Below are 18,273 nucleotides of genomic sequence, written 5' to 3' on the forward strand. Positions count from 1 at the left end.
GATAGTGGGCCGGGTCACCCCTGTACTTGGGGAATGGGGGGGACCTGCAAAATCCGGGGATGGGGGCGGGGCGCGGGGTGGAGGGGGGCTGGTTTGCGATATGGGGGTTGGCTGGGCAGTCACGGGATTTCGCTATTGGGCCGCCCGCTCAAAATGGCGCCCCCTGGAATCCCTCGTAATCCTCGCCATGCATAAATTTGCATGGTGAAGGATAATGGATTGCTTCCTGATCTGGGAGCGCAAATCACGTGTAATACACCTCCGGTGGGAGAACATAATAGCCTCCCAAATGGAGAAGCTCACCCCTTTTCTTTTGTTCTTCCCCGCGACCCAAGTTCTCTGCCACTGCACGTGTTGAACCCTGTTACATCTCCAATGTTTTCCAGTCCTGATGAAAGACAGTCAAGCTGAAACATGAACTCTTTTCCTTTCTCGACTGACCTACTGAGTATTTCCAGCATTTTCTGTAGTTATTTTTAAAAGTATGTCGACACTTTAGCATTTATTGGTTGTTCTCAATTCAAGATACACTGCAAGGTGGAGCTAACTTTGCCTTGTTCCTAATGCCGTCAAGGTCCTTATTTATAGCTCTGGGTGACTAAGTCTTCAGCTGTCCTCCATGTAGCTTCGAGCAGGATCATGCTCCTGAGATCCATATCCTGCACTATGATGCCAAATCTTCGGCATCAAAAATAGCAATGCTGTCTGCACGTTTGCCCTCTCCTATTGTGAACAAGTAGCCATCGTCAACACTTCCCATTAATGGTTAGCTGCAGCCCTTTATCAGCTGCTGCTTCCCTGGATTTTATGGTCATCAGCCACATGTAGCAAAGGAAAAGGTTTCTGGGTCATCTTTCTCTGTGCCAACAGCCTCATCAAACTTGGGGTTGGGAGTGAGACTCTTATTGGAAAATTCTGCACAGCCTTCCCTCTCAGCTATCTGCGTAAGCAACCTAGTGTTCTGAACCAACTGCAATGTGCGTTTGTTATTTATAAAAATCAGAAAAAACAATTAGGAGAATGAAGCTATAATTTTTTCTGACTTCCAGGACAGGGTCTAAATAATCTGAATGGCTACTTTTTTGGGGCACAATGAAGTTGCATTGCACTCTATCCTTGAAACACAAGAAATCATGCGTGCCATGATTATGTGATATTTAATTAATTCTAGCATTTAAATGAGCGACATATCTTGGAAATAGATATCTTAAAGGTGAGAGGTGAGATAGCATGGGGTGAGGGTGGGGGGTGGGGGAAGAAAAAGCACCAGGATGGAAATAATTTATATTTTCCAGTCATTGACGACACAAAGTGGTTGCAAACTCATGGCAGCAGTTTAAGGGAATTTTTAAAATTCCTATTTATGGGACATGGGCATCGCTGGTTGGGCCAGCATTTATTGCCCATCCCTTCAGAGGGGATTTGAAAGTCAGCCACATTGTTGTGGATCTGGAGTCACATGTAGGCCAGACCAAGTAAGGACGGCAGATTTCCTTTCCTAAAGGACATTAGTGAACCAGATGGGCTTTTATCATAGATTATCATAGAATTTACCGTGCATCGAGTCTGCACCGGCTCTTGGAAAGAGCACCCTACCCAAGGTCAACACCTCCACCCTATCCCCATACCCCAGTAACCCCACCCAACACTAAGGGCAATTTTGGACACTAAGGGCAATTTAGCTTGGCCAATCCACCTAACCTGCACATCTTTGGACTGTGGGAGGAAACCGGAGCACTCCGGAGGAAACCCACGCACACACGGGGAGAATGTGCAAACTCCGCACAGACAGTGACCCAAGCCAGAATCGAACCTGGGACCCTGGAGCTGTGAAGCAATTGTGCTATCCACAATGCTACCGTGCTGCCCACGGCACTCGACAATCGCTAATGGTTTCATGGTCATCATTAGACTTTTAATTCCAGATTTTTTTTTTTTTTGAATTCAAATTGCAGAGCATTTGTTGGCTAATTACATATGCTGTACCTGAAAACTGGGAAACAGTTAATGTTGTGCCATTCCTGAGTAAAGAATAGAGGCAAGAAACTGGAGTCTGTAAGTCTGTTAGTTTGACATCATGCTCGGAAATTGTCGGAATTTGTTACAAAGATTGTCCATTTAACAGGAGTAATTAAATCTTACTCAAAAAAGTGAGATGACACATAAGAGTTTATTGGAGTTATTTGAGGATGTAACAGGACTGTTGCACGATGGTGATGTGGTCACATTATGTACCTTGACTTTCAGAAGGCTTTTGATAAAGTGTCTCGTAAGAGACTTGTGGCTAAATTGAAACCTCCTGGGACAAAAGGAAGAAGTAATAAATTGGATAGTAAATTAACTAAATAACAAGCAGCAGTGATCAATGACGAGAGTTCTAATTGGACAGCTTTGAGCAGTCACCATATTTATAGATGACCTTGATGACGATATTAAATATAGATTGCCCGTGCTTTCAACAAAAGCGGGATGCTGAGAGGAGAGGCATAAATCTACAGCCAACCCCTAACAAACATAGTGAAACAAGTCCCTTCATCTTGATTCATATGTGAACCCTGCCCAAAATAATGAATGAAAACCTTTACCTTGCGCTGGCTGAAAAGTGTCCAAATGAAATGAGTGTTTGATTACATAGGGACATATGAATTAGGTACAGGAATTGGCCATTTGGTCCATTCCATCCTGCTTCAGCATTTAAAAGGTAGCCATGATGTGGAGATGCCGGCGCTGGATTACTGAATCATTTAAAAGATCATGGCTGTTCTGATTGTGGGCCTCAACTCCACATCCCCCTTATTCCACCTTATTTCAACCTTGTTCCCTGGAGTTGTGAGTCCATAAGGTGCAAAACGGCCCAAGTCATGATTAATGAGCACAGTCACTCAGAGAGGCCAACAGAAATGTTTCTTGTAAGACTAGGATTGAAGTAGTGTTGGGGAATTATTGAGAGACCTAGTCTGCATCTGACCCTAATACTGATGGAGGCAATATTCATGTCAAAATCAGGGAAGTGGAGCAAATACCAACATTGGTCTCCTTCAGACAAGCGAACTTGCAGAGAATTTTGTTACAATTAAAAAAAAGTTAATTCAAGGGATGACTAGGACAGCGTTTGTTGCACCTCCCCAATTGCGCTTGACAAGATGGCGGTGAGCTGCCTTCTTGAATCCCTACAGTCCATGTGATGTAGGTAGACCCACCATGCTGTTAGTGAGGGAACTCAGAAATTTGACCCAGTGACAGTGAAGGAACGGCGATATATTTCCAAGTCAGGGTGACGAGTGGCTTGGAGGGGTACCTCCAGGTGCAGGTAGTCCCAATTTTCAGCAGCTCCTGTCCTTCTAGATGGCAGCAGCCGTGGGTTTGGAAGACGGTCCTGGCTGGATTGAAATGCATGTCCCAGAGTGAAGGCATGACGAGCTAACACATTCTACCATCCAATTTCCCTGAAATGGTTTAAACTCATGCTGATCTGATTCTCTCAGATCAGTTGGTGCCTCGCATTAAATTTCAATGGAAACACGGTCGATGACTTTCTTTTTAGCCTCAGCGATTTTCAGTATTGGATGAATTTTGAATTTATTTTGGTTTCCAGCCAGTCAATGCATAAAGCTAAGAGAAACTCACTTAGAAAATGATGTTTCAATTGTAATATAAACATTTAGTTCCTGCAAAGGCCTGAAAGGCTGTGGAAACTCTATGCATGCATTATTACAAAGCTTGATTGCAGTCTCGTGGTGTACTAACAGCAATGTACTGGGTTAGAAAATCTGTGACGGAGTCAATATAGTTTTCAGTGAAATGGTACTAATTAAGAGTTTTCTATTTCTGGCAAATTAGAAATAGAATGATCGTCATATTTACACAAGAATTATTTTCTCAGTGAGCTTCTATTGTGCAGAACTTCTGTGTATTTGCAAATATCTGAACAAAGGCTATTATGCAGGTGATGGGTGTATAAAATCCTCACCGTACTATTTTTAAGTGTTTACAATTATATTTTAAATAAAAACCGCAGAGTCAGGCTATAATTAGAAAAATTGGAAAACTAAACAGGAATTATTTCTGCTGCATCTTGATGATTTCATAAGTTGATCGCTTGACTTCAGAAAGCAGGGCAGGCCCAAATTACCAGTGGCTTAGTGGGTAAATGCACTATCCAGTGTGTTGGAGGGCCACAAAGATTCAAGTTAGATTCTTGCCAGTGCTGATCCCAGCACGAGTGCCGTAACCAGCCCCCTGCCCCTGGGTTACATAGCTGAGGAATGTACACCTTCTCTCTCCTGTCCATGATTGCATAGTCTGCCAATGTGCGTATTTGAGACTCATCCAGGAAAATCAGAGAATTCAGTGACGCCAAACTGTGCATGCTTCAGGTGATTGGAGAAGATTGAGGGGAAAAGAGCTAAACATTTCACTTCGGGGTTTCATAATGTGAGGCAGTTAGTTTCAAAATCACATCGCTCTAGTACTATATGTACGTGGGTTCTGAGCTGCAACACGTTTAACTGGAATTCCAAAGAACACTAAATCTGGGAGACAACTTGCGAAAGTCTTTGCTTTTGTTCTTCAAATCAATTCAAGTTCAGTCCGTACAGTTGGAAAGGATTCCCATAATTTCTGCAGTGCATAGTTTTTATTTCCAAGCATGTGTTAAGTTAAATCCAGTTCTAGCAGAAGGTGGATGTGTGTCAAATAAATATTAAAATGCAGACGCTGCAGAAACTGTTTGAAAGTTGCCACCAGTTGTTACTAATGTGCATGTACGGTTAATGCCAGAGGTTCTGCTCGACATAAATTAGGTTAACTCAGTGGTTAGCACTGCTGCCTCAAGGCGCAGAGGACCTGGGTTCGATCCTGACTCCGGGTCACTGTCCATGTGGAGTTTTCACATTTCCCCCTGTGTCCGCGTGGGTGTCACTTCCACAACCCAAAAAGATGTGCAGGGTAGGTGGATTGGTCAAGCTAAATTACCCCTTAATATGAAAAAAATTATATTAAAAAATAAATAAATAAGAACCTCAGTGGGTGTGGCGTTTTACAGCCCCGCCCACCAGACGGATCTTCCCGCCTTGCCGAATTCTCAATTCAATATGTCCACTAATCTTGTTTATTATGTTGAATATTCAGAAATTTGGGGGTTTGCCTCTTATCCATTTTCTCTGGCCCATCCCAGCAGATTGTTGAGATTGAACTTAACTTTGATTGTAAGTGTAGCATGCCTCTGTTCCTGAGTGGTGAAATTTCCACTCCACAGCAAGCTAAGGATACAAATCAAGGTGCTCTTGTAAACTAATGAAAGTTTAATTGAAGAGTTTTCCTTTAACTTTACGCAAAATGTAGCCCCAAACTTAGCTCATTTGCAACGTCAGAATACCTAATAATCGAATGATATTTTTTATTAGTGTCACAAGTAGGTTTACATTACACTGCAATTAAGTTACTGTGAAAATACCCTTGTCGCCACTCTTCAGCACCTTTTCGGCTACACTGAGGGAGAATTCAGAATGTCCAATTCACCTAACAAGCACGCGTTTCGGGACTTGTGGGAGGAAACCGGAGCACCCGGAGGAAACCCACGCAGACATGGGGAGAACATGCAGACTCCGCACAGACAGTGACCCAAGCCAGGAATCGAACTTGAATCCCTGGCCCTGTGAAGCAACAAAACCTGGCAGTTCCAAAACTCAACGTGGCACAGTGCGTTATCAATAATTTATTCCAGATATCCCTCCATCTGGATAATATTACTTATTCTATAAAAACAATGGCACCAATATCCAGGCAATGGCATGATATTGCCTTTCTAGAGCAATCCGTGGATCATATATTTATTTTTGAATAGCTTTTAAATGATGCTAAAAATAATTTTGAGTTCCAAAGGAATTTGCTTCCTTTCAGAATACAAATAACAACCATCTCGGAGCCAAGGACGCGCCAAAGCGAAATGTTACAGCAAAATAACTGAAGGTCACTTAATTATGTTGTAAATGTTAACTGGACTTTGTGTTTTTTTAAACTTTTAGAGGCTGCAAAACTGAAGGACATTATTTATTAGCCATTCTGTATAAGAGGGCTTATTTTTTTTAAAAACGGAGGTTTTGATCGCCTGCAAATGCAAGATGCAATGTTGACTGGCTGAAAATAAAACAAAATAGAAGATTTTTTCTATAATTGTAACAAGTTAAGTAGCTTAATAAAAATTGTAGCATTAAAGAAAAAATAAACAAACTGGGTATTCAATTTGTTCAATTTCCAATGTGAACGTGGACTCTGATTCTGCTTCAATTTTATTCTGTATATTAAAAAGAAATCAAGTCCACATGTTGGAAAATCGACTTGGTAATTATTGGTTCTGTTCTATGAGCCCTCACTCCTTGCTGTGGCACAATAAAAAAAGGTTGCCAATAAAATTGCAGTGTCAATTGTCAACTGAAAGGCTGAGGTAAACAACCGTCTAATTTATGATGTTTATCCTCAAGATTGGCAATGTGGCAAAATCTGGGTCAAGGACTATTAATGTTGAGAGAGAGGCTTGCGGCAGTCATCCTGATGTGGATGTTACAATCTTCCAATGGCTCATCACTGTTACTTGTTCGCATCAGTCACAGGGGGGAGAAAATGGGCCAGTTGACCCCATATCATTCCCGGAAACTCTCCACCCGAGTCTTTCCCCAATCTTTATTGGAAGCTTTCTATCACTGGACCAGTGGAAAGCAGGCAAATTGGTTGGATGCCAGAGAACTCCAGCAGGCAGAGAGTCTGATCACTAATGGCAGCAGTACTGTGCCCAATTACAAACAAGCAAGAGAATCAATCCAAATGGCTATGAATCCCTTTGCTGTAATTACCCATCTTATCCCTGTTATCGGCCAGGGTTTAGAGAACCCCAAAGTGTATCATGGAGTTCACCTGACCCACAACTTTTAATAGATTGTGGTATGGGGAGCACACGGCCCACTCTACAGCTGTGGTACAGCTGAAATGGAAAAGTAATTTTTAAAGCAAAACAATGTTTATTCCATGAACTCAAGTTAACCTTTTCGAAACATACAGTGAACATCTTAGCAACCATTAATTCAAATACAACCCCCAAAGAATACAACACTAAGTAAACCTTTAAGCTTTTGTTTTAACATAGAGAGAACTTAAAACACCATTTACCAGAAGCACATCAGGTTAAAGTCACTACTGTTATTAGTTTTAAATCACCAGGATCGATTTACAGTCTTTAGATTAGAGAGAGAGATTCATACACCTTCTGGCTGTGACTGCAGCTATCCAGCTCTGAAAACAAAACTAAAACACACCCTGCAGCCTGCTCAAAAACAAAAGTAAAAAGCTGCCAGACAGCCCAGCTCCACCCAATCTCTGACATCACTGCAGTGATCAACACCCATTTCTTAAAGGTATTCTCACTACAGATATTTATATACATACCCATTTATAAACACCCATTTCTTAAAGGTACTCTCACATGACACCTCCCCCCCCCCAAAAAAAAACCCATCAACTTCAAGATGGTTTCATTATTCACTTTTTCACCATCCTTTAAGAACTGCCCACAGTAAATATACTTTATCGTTTCAAAAAACAACACACGCAAACAGGTATAATAATATAATCCATTTTTTTCCCCGTTCTTCTTCCTCCAACTGAAATCCTTCTCGATCGACAGTGTCCTTGAACAAGAAGGTCTCTGCACAATTCGTCCATTTCTCTACGCCTCGGCATTTCTCTTTAAAGTCAGATACTTTAGTTCAATCTGATCGCAGAGTCCCTTGTAATTCTCCAACACAGGAGCATTGGTTACCACAGCTTTCAGACCGTCAAATGCCTGTTGAAAGTCCGCTGTCCATTGAAATTTTCGACGTTTCTGCAGCAAGTCCATCAGTGGAGCAATCACGCTACAAAACGTTTGCACAAATGTTCGATCAAATCCACTCATGCCAAGAAATCGCATTATTTCCTTTCGTCTTGAGGGTATTGGAAACTCCTCAATAACTGTTGGTTTCACATCCCGTGTGATCATTCGACCCTGTCCGATTGTATGGCCAAGAAACGTGACTTGGGCTTTTCCAAATTCACTTTTGGCTAGGGTTATCACCAATCCCGCCTCCTGAAGCCGATCGAATAACTCCATCAGATGTTTCAAATGTTCTGTCCATGTCTGGCTGAAAATTACCAGATCGTCAATGTATACCGCACAATTGGGTAATTCCAAAACGGCTTTGTTAGTTAACCGTTGAAATGTGGCTGGTGCATTTTTCATGCCAAATGGCATAACTTTGAATTGGTACATACCATCTGGAGTCACAAAAGCTGAAATCTCCTTCGCCCTTTCGGATAAAGGTACCTGCCAGTAACCTTTAAGTAAATCCAGTTTGGAAATAAAAACTGATTGTCCCACTTTCTCAATGCAATCCTCCAAACGTGGGATAGGATAAGAGTCCATTATTATAATTGCATTAACCTTTCTATAGTCCACACACAACCATTGGGTATGGTCTGGTTTAGGTACCATCACTATGGGTGAGCTCCATTGGCTGCAACCCACTTCAATTATGCCATTTTTAAGCATACTCTCAATCTCTTTTTTAACCTGTGCCAATTTTAATGGGTTAAGTCTATATGGATGTTATTTGATTGGAACAGCATATCCCACATCTACATCATGTATCGCCATTTTAGTACTTCCCAATTTATCTCTACAAACTTGTACCATGTGATATCAATAACTCTTTCAAATCAGTTTGTTTTTCCTCTGGAAGGTAACTCAACAATTTATCCCAATTTTTAAGAACATCCTTGTTTTCCAATTTAATTTGAGGTATGTCAAATTCACAGTCATCTGGATTTGGTTCGTCACTTTGAGTTAGAATCATTAAAACCTCCTCCTTTTTCTCTCCTTCCCTTTCAAAGTACCTTTTAAGCATATTCACATGACACACTCGGTGAGTTTTCCTTCTATCTGGTGTTTTTAACCACATAATTCACCTCACTGAATTTCCTTTCAATCTGATAAGGTCCACAAAACCTTGCTTTTACAGGTTCACCTACCACTGGTAACAACACTAAAACTTTATCTCCACTGGCAAAACTACGAACTTTGGATTTCTTGTCCGCTACCCGTTTCATCACATTTTGTGCAACTTTTAAATATTGTCTAGCCAATTCACCTGCTCTATTTAATCGTTCCCTAAAATTTGACACGTAATCCAATAATGCAATTTCCGATTTCTCACTCATCAATTTTTCCTCAATCAATTTAAGTGGTCCTCTTACCTCATGACCAAAAATTAGTTCAAAAGGACTAAATTTGGTTGACTCATTAGGTGCATCCCTAATTGCAAACAGTACGAATGGAATTCCTTTATTCCAATCCTCTGGCTAATCGTGACAATAAGCCCTCAACATTGTCTTTAATGTCTGATGCCACCTTTGTAATGCTCCCTGCGATTCTGGATGGTATGCAGTTGATTTAAATTGTTTTATTCCTAAGCTATCCATAGCTTCTTTGAATAACCTGAAGGTAAAATTTGATCTTTGATCCGATTGTATTTCTGTGGGTAGTCCATATCTAGTAAAAAATTTAAGTAGCTCCTCCACAATCTTTTTAGCTGTAATATTACGTACTGGAATGGCCTCTGGAAACCTAGTAGACACATCCATTATAGTCAAAAGATATTGATTCCCATTTTTTGTTTTCGGAAGCGGTCCTACGCAATCAATTAGGATCCTTTTAAAAGGTTCCTCAAATGCTGGAATGGGTATTAAGGGCGCTGGTTTTATCACTGCTTGAGGTTTCCCTATCACTTGACATGTGTGACATGATTGACAAAATTTAACTACATCTTTATGTAGTCCAGGCCAATAAAAATGTTTCTGGATTTTAGCTTGAGTTTTCCTTATTCCCAAATGACCTCCCACTGGTACCTCATGTGCAACACGTAACACCTCCTTTCTATATCCTACTGGCAATACTACTTGATGAACTTCTGCCCAGTTTTCATCCGCCTGCATATGTAAAGGTCTACATTTTCTCATCAAGACATCACTTTTACGGTAATAACACTCGGGTATACACTCAGATTCCTCTTCCGTGTATGCTTTCTGATACATCCGTTTTATTTCTATATCTTTTTGTTGTAACCGCCAATTTTCCTGAACTAAAAATATCCGCCTCATCCTCCACCTGTTCTTGTTCTTTTTCAACCATCTGATCAAAAATTGTTTCTGACAATTGCACTTCAACGACATCTTCACTCTTTGATTTCTCCTCTTGTCTTAACCTGTGACTTTGTGACCTTGTTACTACACAATCCGGAAAAATCCCAGGATATTCATCCTTCAACACTTCAGTTGTCTGATTTCCACTGGCTGATCAACCACACTAGGCATCACTCTCACCTGCGATCCAGCTATATCATTACCCAAGATAAACTGTATTCCTGGACAAGATAGTTTCTCTTTTACTCCTACTACCACTTCACCACTCTTCACTGGACTTTCCAACCTTATCTTATATAATGGAACACTACTCCTTCACCCTGAATTCCACATATTACCACCTTTTCTGGCAACATTCTTCCCAAACTACATAACTCCTCATCTCTTACCATTAAAGATTGACTAGCTCCCGTATCTCTTAAAATTGTGACTTCTTTACCTGCTCCTCCTGATACATATGAGTAAACTTTACCCACACAAGTAACTTCTTTAAAGAGATCTGGCACCTTCTTATCAATCACCTCTTGATCAGGCTGTACAATCTTTTGCCCCTCCTTTGCTTCACTTGGGCTTTCCTTTTCCCACTTTTACAAACCCCACTGTCTTATCCTGTTTTACCACATCAGCCTTCCCAGTGCTTTTCTTCAACCACCAACATTGTGACTTTACATGGCCTAGTTTATTACAGTGAAAACATTTGAAACTTTTCATTTCTTTTCCACCATCCTGGATTTAAAAAAAAATCTGAGGTACACTCTCCTTATTATCTCCCATCTGATCACCTTTACCTTTACCACTTGAGTATTCCTCATGTTCCCAGTTTCTATCCCTCACAGGCTGAAACTGATGTCGGAAACCAAACTTTGATTTATGAACGAATTCATAATCATCTGCCATTTCTGCTGCTAATCTTGCAGTTTTAACCCTCTGTTCTCCAACATGAGTTCTCACTACTTCAGGAATTGAATTTTTAAACTCCTCCAAAAGTATAATTTCTCTGAGAGCTTCATATGTTTGGTCTACTTTCAAAGCCCTTATCTACCTATCAAAATTACTCTGATCCTTTCAAACTCCATGTATGTTTGACCAAATTCTTTCCTTAAATTTCTAAACCTTTGTATGTAGGCTTCAGGCACTAGTTTATATGCACCTAAGATGGATTTTTTCACCTCCTCATACGTCCCAGATACCCCCTCTGATAGTGATGCATACACTTCACTAGCCCTACCTACCAGCTTTGTTTGAATCAGTAATACTCACATGTCCTGTGGCCATTTCATTTGTTTAGCTACCTTCTCAAATGAAATGAAAAAGGCTTCTACCTCCTTCTCATCAAACCTTGGAATGCTTGGACATATTTAAATAGATTCCCACCAAGCCTTCGACTTTGACGCACTTTCTCACTGTCCTCATCACTATCATTCAAGTGTACTTTTCCCTTTAATTCTGCCAATTTTAACTGACTGTCATGCTTCATGGTCATTTTCTGAAGTTCAAACTCTCTCTCTTTATCTTTTTCCTCTGATCTGTATCTCCCTTTCTCTTTCTTTTTGTTCTGCTTGGGCTATTCTTTCTGTTTTCCTTTCTTCTCTCTCTTTTTCCTCTCTCTCTCTCTTTCCCTTTCTTTTTCTTTTTCCTCTCTCTCTCTTTCTCTCTCTCTTTCTTTTTCCTCTATCTCTCTTTCGTATTCAAGCTGCTTTAATTCTTTCTCATGTTCCATTTGTTTAATTTGCAACTGGATCTTTGCCGTTTCTAATGAGTCAAACTGTATCTCAGGCAACTTTAAATGCTTAGCCACCGCCATAATTACCTCACCTTTTCTCATTTTGTCAGGTAATGTTAACTGCAATGTTTTTGCCAAATCAGTCCATAAGAGGGTCATTTAGGAGTCTGGTGACAGTGGGGAAGAAGCTGTTTTTGAGTCTGTTCGTGCGTGTTCTCAGACTTCTGTATCTCCTGTCCATCTCCTCCCCTCAATGTCTTTAAATTCACAAAGCCAATCCAACAGATAGACTTTTAACCCCCTCGAGCCCCCAATTTGTTATGGGCCAGGGTTTAGAGAACCCCAAAGTGTATCATGGAGTTCACCTGACCCACAACTTTTAATAGATTGTGGTATGGGGATCACACGGCTCACTCTACAGGTGTGGTACAGCAGAAATGGAAAAGTAATTTTTAAAGCAAAACAATGTTTATTCCATGAACTCAAGTTAACCTTTTTGAAACATTCAGTGAACATCTTAGCAACCATTAATTCAAATACAACCCCCAAAGAATACAACACTAAGTAAACCTTTAAGCTTTTGTTTTAACATAGAGAGAACTTAAAACACCATTTACCAGAAGCACATCAGGTTAAAGTCACTACTGTTATTAGTTTTAAATCACCAGGATCGATTTACAGTCTTTAGATTACAGAGAGAGATTCATACACCTTCTGGCTGTGACTGCAGCTATCCAGCTCTGAAAATGGAACGAAAACACATGCTGCAGCCTGCTCAAAAACAAAAGTAAAAAGCTGACAGACAGCCCAGCTCCACCCAATCTCTGACATCACTGCAGTAATAAACACCCATTTCTTCAAGGTACTCTCTCTACAGATATTTATATACACACCCATTTATAAACACCCATTTCTTAAAGGTACTCTCACATGACATCCCAAAATATGCTTTTTACATTCTTTGTGGTAAAAGTGACGACAGTTAAACATCGCTGGGAGACACATAATAGTGAATAATTTTATTTTGGAAACATTTTAATTCAATTTTAACATTTTATACAAAATTACAAAACACACAAATAAAATCACTTAACAAACACAAACCCCAAACAAATCCCAAACACAGTCTTCCAACCCATCAAATGCAAAAATGAAAAGAAACCCCCCTATTTACTCCCCCCTCCCCACCCCCAACATCTAACAATTCTCTGAAATACAATATAAATGGCCCCCATTTCTGGTAGACCCCTTCAGTCATCCCCTTCATGGTGTATTTGACCTTCTCGAGGTGCAAAAACTCCGTCAAATCCCCTGGCCACGCCAAAGCACTCAGCGGTGTTGTCGACCTCCAGGTCAACAGGATTTGCCTCCACGCCACCAACGAGGCGAAGGCCAAGACATCTGCCCCGGCAGCCATCCGCAGTTCCAGCACATTCTCTGTGCCTGGCCCACACCAAGCCTCACATCCATAAAATGTGGCATGTGGTCCGAAGCCCCCACAATCACCCCGTACTCCACCCCCAGTATCCCCGGGAGAATTGAACTTTGCACCGGAAAATATCTATTTGGGAGTATACCCGATGCACATGGGAGAAGTGGGAAAACCCCACCCCTCCCACCTGGTCCACACTATATTACAATATTTACAGCCATCCTGACCTAGCTCCCAGAAATTCCACCAGCCTTCCTCAAATCAGTTCCAGTCCTTTGTCCTTGATGAAGGCCTTAGCTTGCTCCGGTGTACAAAATAATTCTCCATTCAGTCCAGCGCAACTCTCATCCTCGCTGGATACACCAGCCCGAACTTCACACCTTATTGTACAGCACTACCTTCTATTTTGCCAGCTCGGTGCCAATGTCCAAGTAGATGCGCACCAGGTACCTGTCCCAATCGATGTTCCGACTCTTCCTGGCCCACTCCAGGACCCGCTCCTTCCTCTGGAACTGTGAAATTGGATGATCATCACCACAGAGGCTAATTCGGCCACGGTATCTGCCACAGAGCCCGGTGTGCCCTGTCTAATTCCGGATCGGAGAACACTTCATCCCCGCCCACCGATCAAGAGAACATTTCAGAAAAATATTCTGTTGGTCTCAGGCCCTTCACTCCCTCCGGCAAGCTCACCACTCTGAGGTTCATGTACCTTGACCTGTTCTCCAGATCTTCAACTTTGGCCTTCAGGCCCTTATTTCTGTATGCCATAAGCAGCATCTCAGCTTCCAATGAGGCAAGCTGATCCTCATGCCTTGACAAGGCCTTCTCCACGCCCTTCAGCATCTCTCCTTGCTCCTTCACAACCTTGACCATCTTTCACAGCTGCTCCCGTATCAGGGCCACCGTTCACTCGATGGTGGCTTTAAACAACTCTTTAATCTCCTTCCCTTGTCGCTCAAGTTCACCATGCATCAGCCTGCCAAACTTCTCCAACTCCTGCACTATCACCCCAACCAATGTTTCTAACGTGATGGGTGTGGCCGCCTCGACCATCATTTCTGCCCCAGATTCCTTTGTCAGGCTACCAGCCGGGGGTTTCTTTCCGTGGCCTTTTTTGTCGAGGCTTTTGACGTTCTTCTGCCGTCTTTCCATTCTCCACAACAACCTGTTGAGTTGGAATCCAACATCTCCCAAAGAAACTTGGCAAGAGGAATGAAAAATTCAGGACCCTGGCAAGAGCCACCTTTCCTGTGACCTGCTCTCACATGCCGTCACCGGAAGTCTCAATGCCGAATAATGTTGAACACTATTCAATTAACCAACGGTATGAAGTGGATCACTTTTAGGTTATGTTGAAGAATTTGCTTAAAATTTGGTTTATGGGTTATTTGAAGGTCAGAACGTCCTCACAGAAATGTATTGCTATCATGTTAGTGATGAGATCACACTGTTAACATGCCAAAGGAAACAAGCCCCCATTTTTATTTAGATAGAAACCCTAGCTCATATACACTAGAATTGAAAGTTTTACTTAGCTATAAAAATAAATGCCATAGACCCCAGCAAGTAACATGTATTCAATCAGTGAAAAATATGTACTGGACTTAAGTTTCAAATGTATTATAGTGTGACTCCATAACTAGGACTTAATTGAAAGCAAGGGCATGGCAACACGCCAGTGAATATTGCATTGAATTCTGTAAGCTTTCAAAATATTAGATTCAAAATGAGTCACACCAAAGATTCTAAACTTCAGGAAGAAATATATCAACTTCGGCAAACAATTCAGAGATTCTAAACAAACTAGATATTTGAGGCCATACTTTCCTGTTCTGGAGGGAGCACGGCAGAAAACATGATGCCAGCACGGTAATGGGTGGCACAGTAATGGGCAGCACGGTAATGGGCAGCACGGTAGTGGGCGGCACGGTAATGGGCAGCACGGTAATGGGTGGCACTGTAATGGGTGGCACAGTAATGAGTGGCATAGTAATAGGTAGCACGGTAATGGACAGCACGGAAATGGACGGCACGGTAATGGGTGGCACGGTAATGGGCAGAACGGTAATGGGCAGCACGGTAAAGGGTGGCATGGTAATGGGTGGCACGGTAATGGGCAGCACGGGAATGGGCAGTATGGTCATGGGCAGCACGGTAATGGAAAGCATGGTAATGGACAGCACGGTAATGGGCAGCAGGGCAATGGGCCGCATGGTAATGGGTGGCACGGTAATGGGTTGTATGGTAATGGGTGGCACGGTAATGGACAGCACAGTAATGGGCAGCACGGTAATGGACTGCACGGTAATGGGCAGCACGGTAATGGGCGGCACGGTAATGGGTGGCATGGTGATGGGTTGCACGGTAATCAGTGGCACGGTAATGGGCAGCATGGTAATGGGTGGCATGGTAATGGGTGGCATGGTAATGGGTGGCATGGTAATTGGCAGCACGGTAATGGGTGGCATGGTAATGGGTGGCACGGTAATGGACAGCACGGTAATGGGTGGCACGGTAATGGGCAGCACGTTAATGGGCAGCAAGGCAATGGGCGGCACGGTAATGGACAGCACAGTACTGGGTTGCACGGTAATGGACAGCATGGTAATGGGTATAACGGTAATGGGCAGCATGGCAATGGGTGGCACGGTCATGGACAGCACGGTAATGGGTGGCATGGTAATGGGTGGCACGGTAAAAGACAGCACGGGAATGGGTGGCACGGTAATGGGCAGCATGGTAATGGGCAGCATGGCAATGGGCAGCACGGCATTAGGCGGCACGGTAATGGACAGCATGGTAATGGACAGCACGGTAATGGGCAGCACGGTAATGGGCGGCACGGTAATGAACAGCATGGTAATGGGTGGCACGGTAATGGGCAGCACGTTAATGGGCAGCACGGCAATGGGCTACACGGTCATGGACAGCACGGTAATGGGTGGCATGGTAATGGGTGGCACGGTAATGGGCAGCACGGTAATGGATGGCACGGTGATGGGCAGCATGGTAATGGGCAGCATGGTAATGGGCAGCATGGTAATGGGCAGCACGTTAATGGCAGCACGGCAATGGGCGGCACGGTAATGGGTGTCACGGTAATGGGCAGCACGGTAATGGGTTGCACGGTAATGGGCAGCACGTTAATGGGCAGAACAGCACTGGGCGGCACGGTCATGGACAGCATGGTAATGGGTGGCACGGTAATGGGTGGCGCGGTAATGGGCAGCAGGGCAATGGGCAGCACGGTAATGGACAGCACGGTAGTGGGTGGCACGGTAATGGGTGGCACAGTAATGGGCAGCACGGTAATGGACAGCATGGCAATGGGCGGCACGGTAATGGGCAGCACGGTAATGGACGACATGGTAATGGGTGGCACGGTAATGGGCCGCATGGTAATGGGTGGAACGGTAATGGACAGCACGGTAATGGGCAGCACGGTAATGGGTGGCACGGTAATGGGTAGCATGGTAATGGGTGGTACCATAATGAGAGGCACTGTAATGGGTGGCACGGTAATGGTTGGCACGATAATGGGTGGCACAGTAATGGGCGGCACGGTAATGGACAGCACGGTAATGGGTGGCACGGTAATGGGTAGCACAGTAATGGGTGGTACAGTAATGGGCGGCACGGCAATGGACAGCACGGTAATGGGTGGCACCATAATGAGAGGCACTGTAATGGGTGGCACGGTAATGGTTGGCACGGTAATGGGTGGCACAGTAATGGGCGGCATGGTAATGGACAGCACGTTAATGGGTGGCACGGTAATGGACAGCACGGTAATGGGTGGCACGGTAATGGGTGGCACGGTAATGGGCAGCACGGTAATTGGCAGCACGGTAATGGACAGCATGATAATGGGCAGCACGGTAATGGGCAGCACGATAATGGGCAGCACGGTAATGGATGACATGGTAATGGGTGGCACGGTAATGGGCCGCATGGTAATGGGTGGAACGGTAATGGACAGCATGGTAATGGGCAGCACGGCAATGGGTGGCACGGTAATGGGTAGCATGGTAATGGGTGGCACGGTAATGGGCAGCATGGTAATGGGCAGCACGGTAATGGGCAGCACAGTAATGGGCAGCACGGTAATGGACAGCACGGTAATGGGTGGTACCATAATGAGAGGCACTGTAATGGGTGGCACGGTAATGGTTGGCACGGTAATGGGTGGCACAGTAATGGGTGGCACGGTAATGGACAGCACGGTAATGGGTGGCACGGTAATGGGCAGCACGGTAATGCGTGGCATAGTAATGGGTGGCACGGTAATGGACAGCACGGTAATGGGTGGCACGGTAATGGGTGGCATGGTAATGGGCAGCACGGTAATGGGCAGCACGGTAATGGACTGCACGGTAATGGGCAGCACGGTAATGGGCGGCACGGTAATGGGTGGCATGGTGATGGGTTGCACGGTAATCAGTGGCACGGTAATGGGCAGCATGGTAATGGGTGGCATGGTAATGGGTGGCATGGTAATGGGTGGCATGGTAATTGGCAGCACGTTAATGGGTGGCATGGTAATGGGTGGCACGGTAATGGACAGCACGGTAATGGGTGGCACGGTAATGGGCAGCACGTTAATGGGCAGCAAGGCAATGGGCGGCACGGTAATGGACAGCACAGTACTGGGTTGCACGGTAATGGACAGCATGGTAATGGGTATAACGGTAATGGGCAGCATGGCAATGGGTGGCACGGTCATGGACAGCACGGTAATGGGTGGCATGGTAATGGGTGGCACGGTAAAAGACAGCACGGGAATGGGTGGCACGGTAATGGGCAGCATGGTAATGGGCAGCATGGCAATGGGCAGCATGGCATTAGGCGGCACGGTAATGGACAGCATGGTAATGGACAGCACGGT

Source organism: Scyliorhinus torazame, chromosome 22, assembly GCF_047496885.1.
Source record: "Scyliorhinus torazame isolate Kashiwa2021f chromosome 22, sScyTor2.1, whole genome shotgun sequence".
NCBI classification, from domain to species: domain Eukaryota; kingdom Metazoa; phylum Chordata; class Chondrichthyes; order Carcharhiniformes; family Scyliorhinidae; genus Scyliorhinus; species Scyliorhinus torazame.